Raw genomic sequence first — 7,716 nt, 5'->3', positions numbered from 1 at the left:
AGAACATTAGAGGGAGTTCCCATCGTAGCGCAGTGGTTAACGAATCTGAGTAGGAACCATGAGGTTGCAGGTTCGATCCCTGGCCTTGCTCAGTGGGTTAAGGATCCAGCATTGCCATGAGCTGTGGTGTCGATTGCAGATGCAGCTTGGATCTGATGTTGCTGTGGTTCTGGGGTAGGCCAGCGGCTACAGCTCTGATTGGACCCCTAGCCTGGGAACCTCCATATGCCGCGGGAGCAGCCCTAGAAAAGGCAAAAAGACAGAAAAAAAAAAAAAAAGAAAAAAGAACATTAGAGAGAGAGATTATCTGCTCCAGCACACAAGCTTTGGTCTTCCATAGTAGAAGGTAGGACTCCTAATTTAATATTGTCCTTATTAAAAGAAACTTATGTGAAGAGAGATGTACAGAGGGCAGATGATATGAAGACACAGGGAGAATGTGTCTACAATGAATGCCAAAGAGTGTTAGCAAAACATCAGAAGCTAGGAGAGAAGCATAGAACCAACTTCTTCAGAAAGAACCAACCCTGCACACACCTTGATCTGAGACATCTAGCCTCCAGAACTTTGAGGCAATATATTTCTGTGGTTTAAACCACCCAAGTTTGTAGTACTTTGTTTTGGTAGCCCTAGCAAACCACCTTTCTGGGTTTAACTTCCACACTCCTTTACAAATATAAATAATTCTCTCCCATAAAGTAATGAATCACTATATCATTTGCTCTATTTTTATGTACTCTTGAAATGTTTTATGACAAAAATTTTTTTCTAAATCCCAACACAATTCCTCTAGAAACATGAACCGATTTTAAAACTTACGTGGAAAACAAAAGTCTAAACAACCTGGAAAGGACAAACCAGAAAGCACCGAGAAAAACTCAGTACAAATAAATGACAAAAGATTAATTTCCAGAACACTCCAAGAATGCCTGTGCATCCGTAAGAAAAAGTCAAATAATTCAGTAGGAAAATACCCAAAAGACAGGGACAGTATTTACACTACAAAGGAAATAGCCCAGTAAGCATAAAAATGCCCTCCACTCCGTTAAAAGCATAGAAATATAAATGAAGACTGCAATGAAGCACGTGATTAGCAGAAATTCACAAATATAACAATAATAAATATAATAAACATTGACAAGGTTGCTGCTAGTGGGATTACGGTGTGGCACAATTGCTTTAGAAAAGAAGTTGACAATAACTTGTAAAGCTGAGCATGCGCATACCTACAATCCAACAATTTCACTCCTATGTATGCATCCTAGAGAAACCAGGAAACATGGTAAGAATATTCATGGGAGTGTTTCTTCTAATAACAAAAATAATGAATATAACCAAAATTGTCCAGTAAGAGGAGGTTGGATAAATTGTAATATATTGACACATTGGGTTATTATACAGCAGTAGAATTAAATAAACTAAAGCTACCTGCAACAATAGGGATAAAAATGTTAAAAATATAACTTTGTGTGGGAAAAAGGCGGGCTATGGAAGACGACACTGGGTATGATATTTTATAAAGCTCATAAACGAGCAAAATTGAACATTATGTTGTCGAAGGATACATACATAGAATTTATTGCTAATACTAACACAAGCAACGGAAAGATAAACAAATTTTAGGATAGAATTTATCAGAGAACGGGAGGCTCAGAAAAAGCAATTGTATTGGTAATATTCTATTTCTTAAATGGTGGGCTGCAATGTGTTCATTCTACCATTATACATCAAATCTTAAATACATAGTTCATGTATCATTTTTTGTACCTAATATTACATAATAAGAAATTAGGGAGACACCAACATCAAATGCTATCGCTGACATGTGGAATCTGAAAAAAGGACACAGTGAACTTCTTTGCAGAACAGATACTGATTCATAGACTTTGAAAAAGTTAGTTTTCCAAAGGAGACTGTTCAGGAGGTGGGGGGATGCACTGGGGTTGTGGGATGGAAATCCTATAAAACTGGATTGTGATGATCCTTGTATAACTATAAAAGTAATAAATTCGTTGAGTGATTAAAAAAGAGAAAACTAATACAGCTTCTCACTGGAAACTATGTCTAGTCACTTATGATGGAGCATGATAATGTGAGAAAAAATAATGTATACATGTATGTATAACTGGGTCAGGTCACCATGCTGTACAATAGGAAAAAAATAATGTATTGGGGAAATTAAAATAAGATATTAAAAAAAAGAAATTAAGGTATATGTTTCCACATTCTGAGATGAGATACATTTGTATTATGGTTTCATTCCTTTCACTGGAATCATTAATACTTCTGGAGTTTATTTTGATGTGTTACTACCCCCCCAAAGTTAATGTCTTAGTTTCCTACTGGTGCATAACATGTTATTACTAACTTAGCAGCCTAAAACAACATCCATTTATTAGTTATACTTCTGTTCTCCAGAAGTCCAATCATGATAGGACTGAATTCTCTACCAGGGTCCCACAGAGCTGAAATTGGGGTGTTGTCTAATCTGTCTTTTTTCTGGAGGCTCTGCGAACGAATCTGCTTCCAAACACATCCAGATTATTAGCTGAATTGCAGCCCTTGTAGTTATAGGACTGAGGTCTGTATTTACTTTAGCCAGGAGCTGTTCTTAGCTCCCAGAGGCTTCCGATATCTCCAAAGTCCGCAAGGGATAATTCCCCCTCCCATAGAATCCCTCTCACACTTCAAATCTCCTTCCAGAAAAAGCCTCTCCCTTTTAAAGGTTCATCTGATAAGGTCAGGCCCATCTGGACTATCTCCCTATTCGGGGGGATCTTTATTACACCTGCAAAACCCCTTCACAGAAGTACCTAAATTAGTACTTGACTGAATAACTGGGAGAACATGTGTCTGTACCAGGGTCCACAAGTCTTGGGGGTCTTCTTTGAATTCTTCTTACCACTGTTAGCTAATTATCAAGCTTAGCTGATTTAATAATTCCTCCCATTGGCAGTTAATTGTTTATGTCAATTTCATCATACTATATATGTTTATATGTATACAGCAAGATCCTGTTTCCAGGTTATTTATACCTTAATATTGATCACCTATGTATTCTTATAGCTTTTCCATGCAACAATTTTATAATATTTACAATGTGTTTCAACATTTGACGTGGCCAATTTCCTCCCATTGCTTGTTCTTTTCCGTATTTTTGCCTGGTTTTATATTTCATATGACTCCAAATTTTTAAAAAATAAAAAGTGAAATAAATAACTCCTTTGGAATTTTTGTTGTAATTACATAATTTATAGATTTTGGAAGGTAACTTTGACAAAACTGGAAAATTGACTGGAATTTATTTGAGAACAAATGACATTTATATTCATCTGAACTCTTTCCATTGCTGAGGAAAGAAAGCCAGTGCAAAATAAACGTTTAATATTTGTAAATCATATTAAACAGAATCTGACATAAGGTCAAAGTATCTGCTTAGTACACAAACAATTATTTTGGTTTCAGCTTAAATGTTTTCTCATCGGGGAGGCTTTTTCCAATATTACACACTAAAATCGGCTTCCCATTACTTTCCATAGCGTCATCCCTTTTAATATTCATCGCAGCACTTATCTCTACCTTCTCTTTTGTTATTTGGTTATTTGCTTAAAGTCCGTCACCACCCACTAGAATGAATGTAAATTCTATGAGTATAGTGAGACTTGTTCTGTATGTGTTAGATATTCACTACATGATCCAAAAAATAAAAACGAAAAACAGGGAGATTTACTGATTCTCAAGTAGTCACAGAGTGAAAAAATAATGATTAAATAAGAAGTAATGTGGCGAGATAGAGTTCAGTGATTGGAACTAGGGATGGATACGTCCAGGACATTGCTGACTTTTTCTTAGCATTGTCTCAGTGCTTTATTCTCTGTTAACACGGGGTAGGGGTGGGGGAGTTCTCCAAATAGTAAACATGGTGGCTGCCAGGAGTCCCAGATTTATTCTCTCAGCTGCAAGACCTGAAAGTCGATAGAATATCTCTCCTAAGTTCAATTTTATTAAATCCCCAGAAAATTTTCTGAATGCCCCCAAAGTTGGTTTAAGCATTCAACTTTTGCACCAGCTACTCTAGCAAGGGAAACAAAGTTCTACAGGTGGCCCAGGCTTGGTTCTACACTCACCTCTGCATGCTTCACCAATTTTTATCTACTGCAGCCATCACATCTATGAACACAGTGCACATCTCTATTTGTCTTCTTTTTATTATCCCTCGACAACGTTTTGTAGTTTCTTAGATTTTACACTATCTTGTAAACATTACTCTTAAGCCTATTTTTAATGCTATTGTGAATTGCATGTTTCTTTCTCCTCTCAGTAGTTGCTAGCAATACGGAAGATATATTGATTAATTTGGAGGTGTTTTTACTGGTTACCTTTCTGAACTCTCTTATCTGGAATGCCATAATAAAAAAATCTCATATTTTAATATTACGGAATAATTAATCTGCATCTATTGCTAGGATTTCATAAGACTTTCTCCTCATCTGCTTAATTTATTCTAGTCTTTTACAGTTGTCTATGAATGTTTGCACATTACATTTCTGTCAAAATTCTGCAAATTGTAAAGGTCAGGTGACTGTAAAGAAATTAAATCTACTTTCTAAAGCAAACACTCAAGAACTTACACTTTTGAATGATTGTATTTTTAATCTCCCTCAGGGTGGTCACCTTGAAAGTTATAGAAACACCTGTGGGACATACGCCCAGTTCCTGCTCCACTTCTCTGAGGACTTCTCCCAAACCCATGTCATTTCACCCAAGACACCAAGCCTTGTACTAGATCAACTCTGCTGCCCAACCACAGTCAATTAGACACTGAGATAAGTGGGACTACTCAGCAGTCTCTACTGGGAATTTGTAATTAAGAACCTGAGATAAGAAACACACAGCAGGAGTTCCCGTCGTGGCGCAGTGGTTAACGAATCCGACTAGGAACCATGAGGTTGCGGGTTCGATCCCTGCCCTTGCTCAGTGGGTTAACGATCCGGCGTTGCCATAAGCTGTGTGTAGGTTGCAGACGCGGCTTGGATCCCGCGTTGCTGTGGCTCTGGCGTAGGCCAGTGACTATGGCTCGGATTCGACTCCTAGCCTGGGAACCTCCATATGCCGCGGGAGCGGCCCAAGAAATAGCAAAAAAAGACAAAAAAAAAAAAAAAAAAAGTCATCAAAAAAAAAAAAAAAAAAAACACACAGCAGTTACCCGAAGGTGCTGAGTTTGTATATTGAGAGTTGGGACTGTATTTCTTGATCAGCCATCTTCTCCTCTCCTTTCCATCCCCACGTGCACAGAAAAGCGAACAACTAAAAAGTGTAGGAGAACGGTAATTAATGATGCAGGGATGCAAATTATAGTGGACTTTGCATCTCCAGAAGGAGAAAGAGAAAGAGAGAAAAAGTAGATTTGAGTTCCTGTCAAATTCCACTTCTAGATTTACAAAGCACAGTACTACATCTTGTATTTGGATCTCTCCAGGATATCCTTGTTTACTTCAAATAAACTGTCCCTTATGTTAAGCTATTTTGTGTGGGTTTTCTGTTACTTGCAAATAAGGAAACTCTGACTAAGAAATTATATCCCTTTCTAATCATTCTTTCTGCAAGACATTGTTGAGATAATTAGTCTAGAGTTGCCTTCTGAGCTTTGATCATGATCTTTCATTTAATGACATATCATAATCCTTAAAAAAAATTTAATGATCAGAAGTCTTTCAAAGATACATAATGTACAAAAGTGAGGATTTGAAGAACACTCACTGAATTCTTATTATATGTTAAATAATTGGCCTAATTGTTTTATAATAACAACTTGTTTCCTGAGCATACAATCCTGGCATTAGTAATAATTGAGGTTAAGAAGATAGGTTCAAGCATTAGATTCCCTTGTTTTAAATTCTGGCTCTGTCACTTATTAACTGCCTAAATATAAGAAAGTTATAGGGTTATTAGGAGACGTACATAAAATAATCTATTAAAAACACTTAATGTCTCAAGTACTCAGTAAGTATTAGCTATTATTATTATTACTATTACTACTAATACTATTACTATTCTTATTACATGCAATGTGCAAACAATGTGATATGTACTATAAAGGAAAGTGAACTGAATGTTAGAAAAAAATTCTCTGTTCATGAATAAACAATATATAAATAATACTTTGAAATCAAGAGACATTGAGTCATGTTCTCCTTAATGGTTTAGTGGTGTGAATTTGTACGTAAAACAATATTTTAAATGAATTAGCTAAATATAAGCAACATACGCAGTAGTTTTCATAGAAGAATCATTTAATATTGAAAATATTTGACTATCTTTGAGTGGATAAGTGTCAGTGCCCTTGTCAGCAGGTATGTTTCTCCATTCCTGAATTTCATTGATTATTACATGCATTCACAAGTATTTATTAAGCATTTACTGTTTCTATGTTCTAGGTACTATGGATAGAGCTATGAAGAAGTCAAAGACGATCCAGCTTGAGATTTACTGTATGAAATCAGGAAAGAAGCAAACAAATAATGCAATAACTTTAGATATTGATAAGTGCTATCAAGAAAACAGGATAATGATTGAGATGACAGAATACTCAGGGAGTCCCATGTCTCTGGGGAAGTGACATCAAGTGAGGTCTACCTAGCGGGAAGGACCTGCCTAGAGTACTGTATGCACTTCTCAGCCATGAATTTCCTTTTGGCCGTAAACTTGACCAAAGCTTATGTTTAATACCCTATTTTTGTACTGTTGATATTTCAAGTCCTGTTTTCTTTTCTTTTTTTTTTTTTTTTTTTGCAAGTAGTATTTGAGCACAGAAAAAATATCTGAATGTTTAAAGCTTGTAGATTGTTCATCCTGACTATTTTAAAAGAAGTCTATTTTTCTTACTGCATCTTAAACCTCAAATATAATGGCACAGACCTGGAAGGAGGTGGTGATCACAAAATGCAAATTTTATTTTAACTATTTTGGTATCCTATGTCTTGCCTAGAATGAGAGAGACCAGTCCAGACACCCAAGATGTGGGGAACTTTGTGTGAATATTTCAAGCACAAAACCCATCCTCAGTTTTGCTTCCAGAGATTTTGGCAACTCAATCCCAGTTCTGGGAGAATCACTGGGCCTCATAGGAAACCTTGATGTCTCCAGTTTTCTGAGGAAATAAAATTCTTGGATAATAACATGTACATTTCACAATTGCTGCAAATTTTGAACTGATAAAACTAAATTGAATTGAATTTATGAAATTATTTCCAATGGGAGAGTACTAAAACCTCTCTACAGAAAAAATGAATTATACTAATTATAGGAAAGAGAAGTCATAAAAACAGTTTAAATTGAAAAAGTTACAAAGCAATCTAAAATCAATGAACCCAAGAATTTTTGGTTAGGTATCTTGTATGTCTCCCTCTCCCTACTCCCTCCACCCCTGGCCCCGACTAGATTGAGCTTTAAGCAATGTCATCTCTAAGTCTTATCTTTTAGGTCTATACTTAAATGTCACTTTAAGGTGTTGTTTCTCAATCACTCTATCCAAAAAAGTTTATCTACTCCATTCCCCTATTTTCCTCTCTCATTATACCCTCTTTATTTCTTTCAGAGCACGTACCACATTTTACAATAATGTGCTTGCTATCTGCTTATTCATTATCTGTCTACACTAGCCTATAAGTTCTGAAGGGCAGAGACGATGACTGCTCCATTCTGTTCTGGGCTGTA

The sequence above is a fragment of the Sus scrofa genome, chromosome 8, assembly GCF_054392235.1.
Source record: "Sus scrofa isolate SSC_HxYL_T2T_F1_AM1 chromosome 8, Sscrofa_HxYL_maternal_Yorkshire_Landrace_v2.0, whole genome shotgun sequence".
In the NCBI taxonomy this organism is placed as follows: domain Eukaryota; kingdom Metazoa; phylum Chordata; class Mammalia; order Artiodactyla; family Suidae; genus Sus; species Sus scrofa.
Note: the sequence above shows the minus strand (reverse complement) of the source record.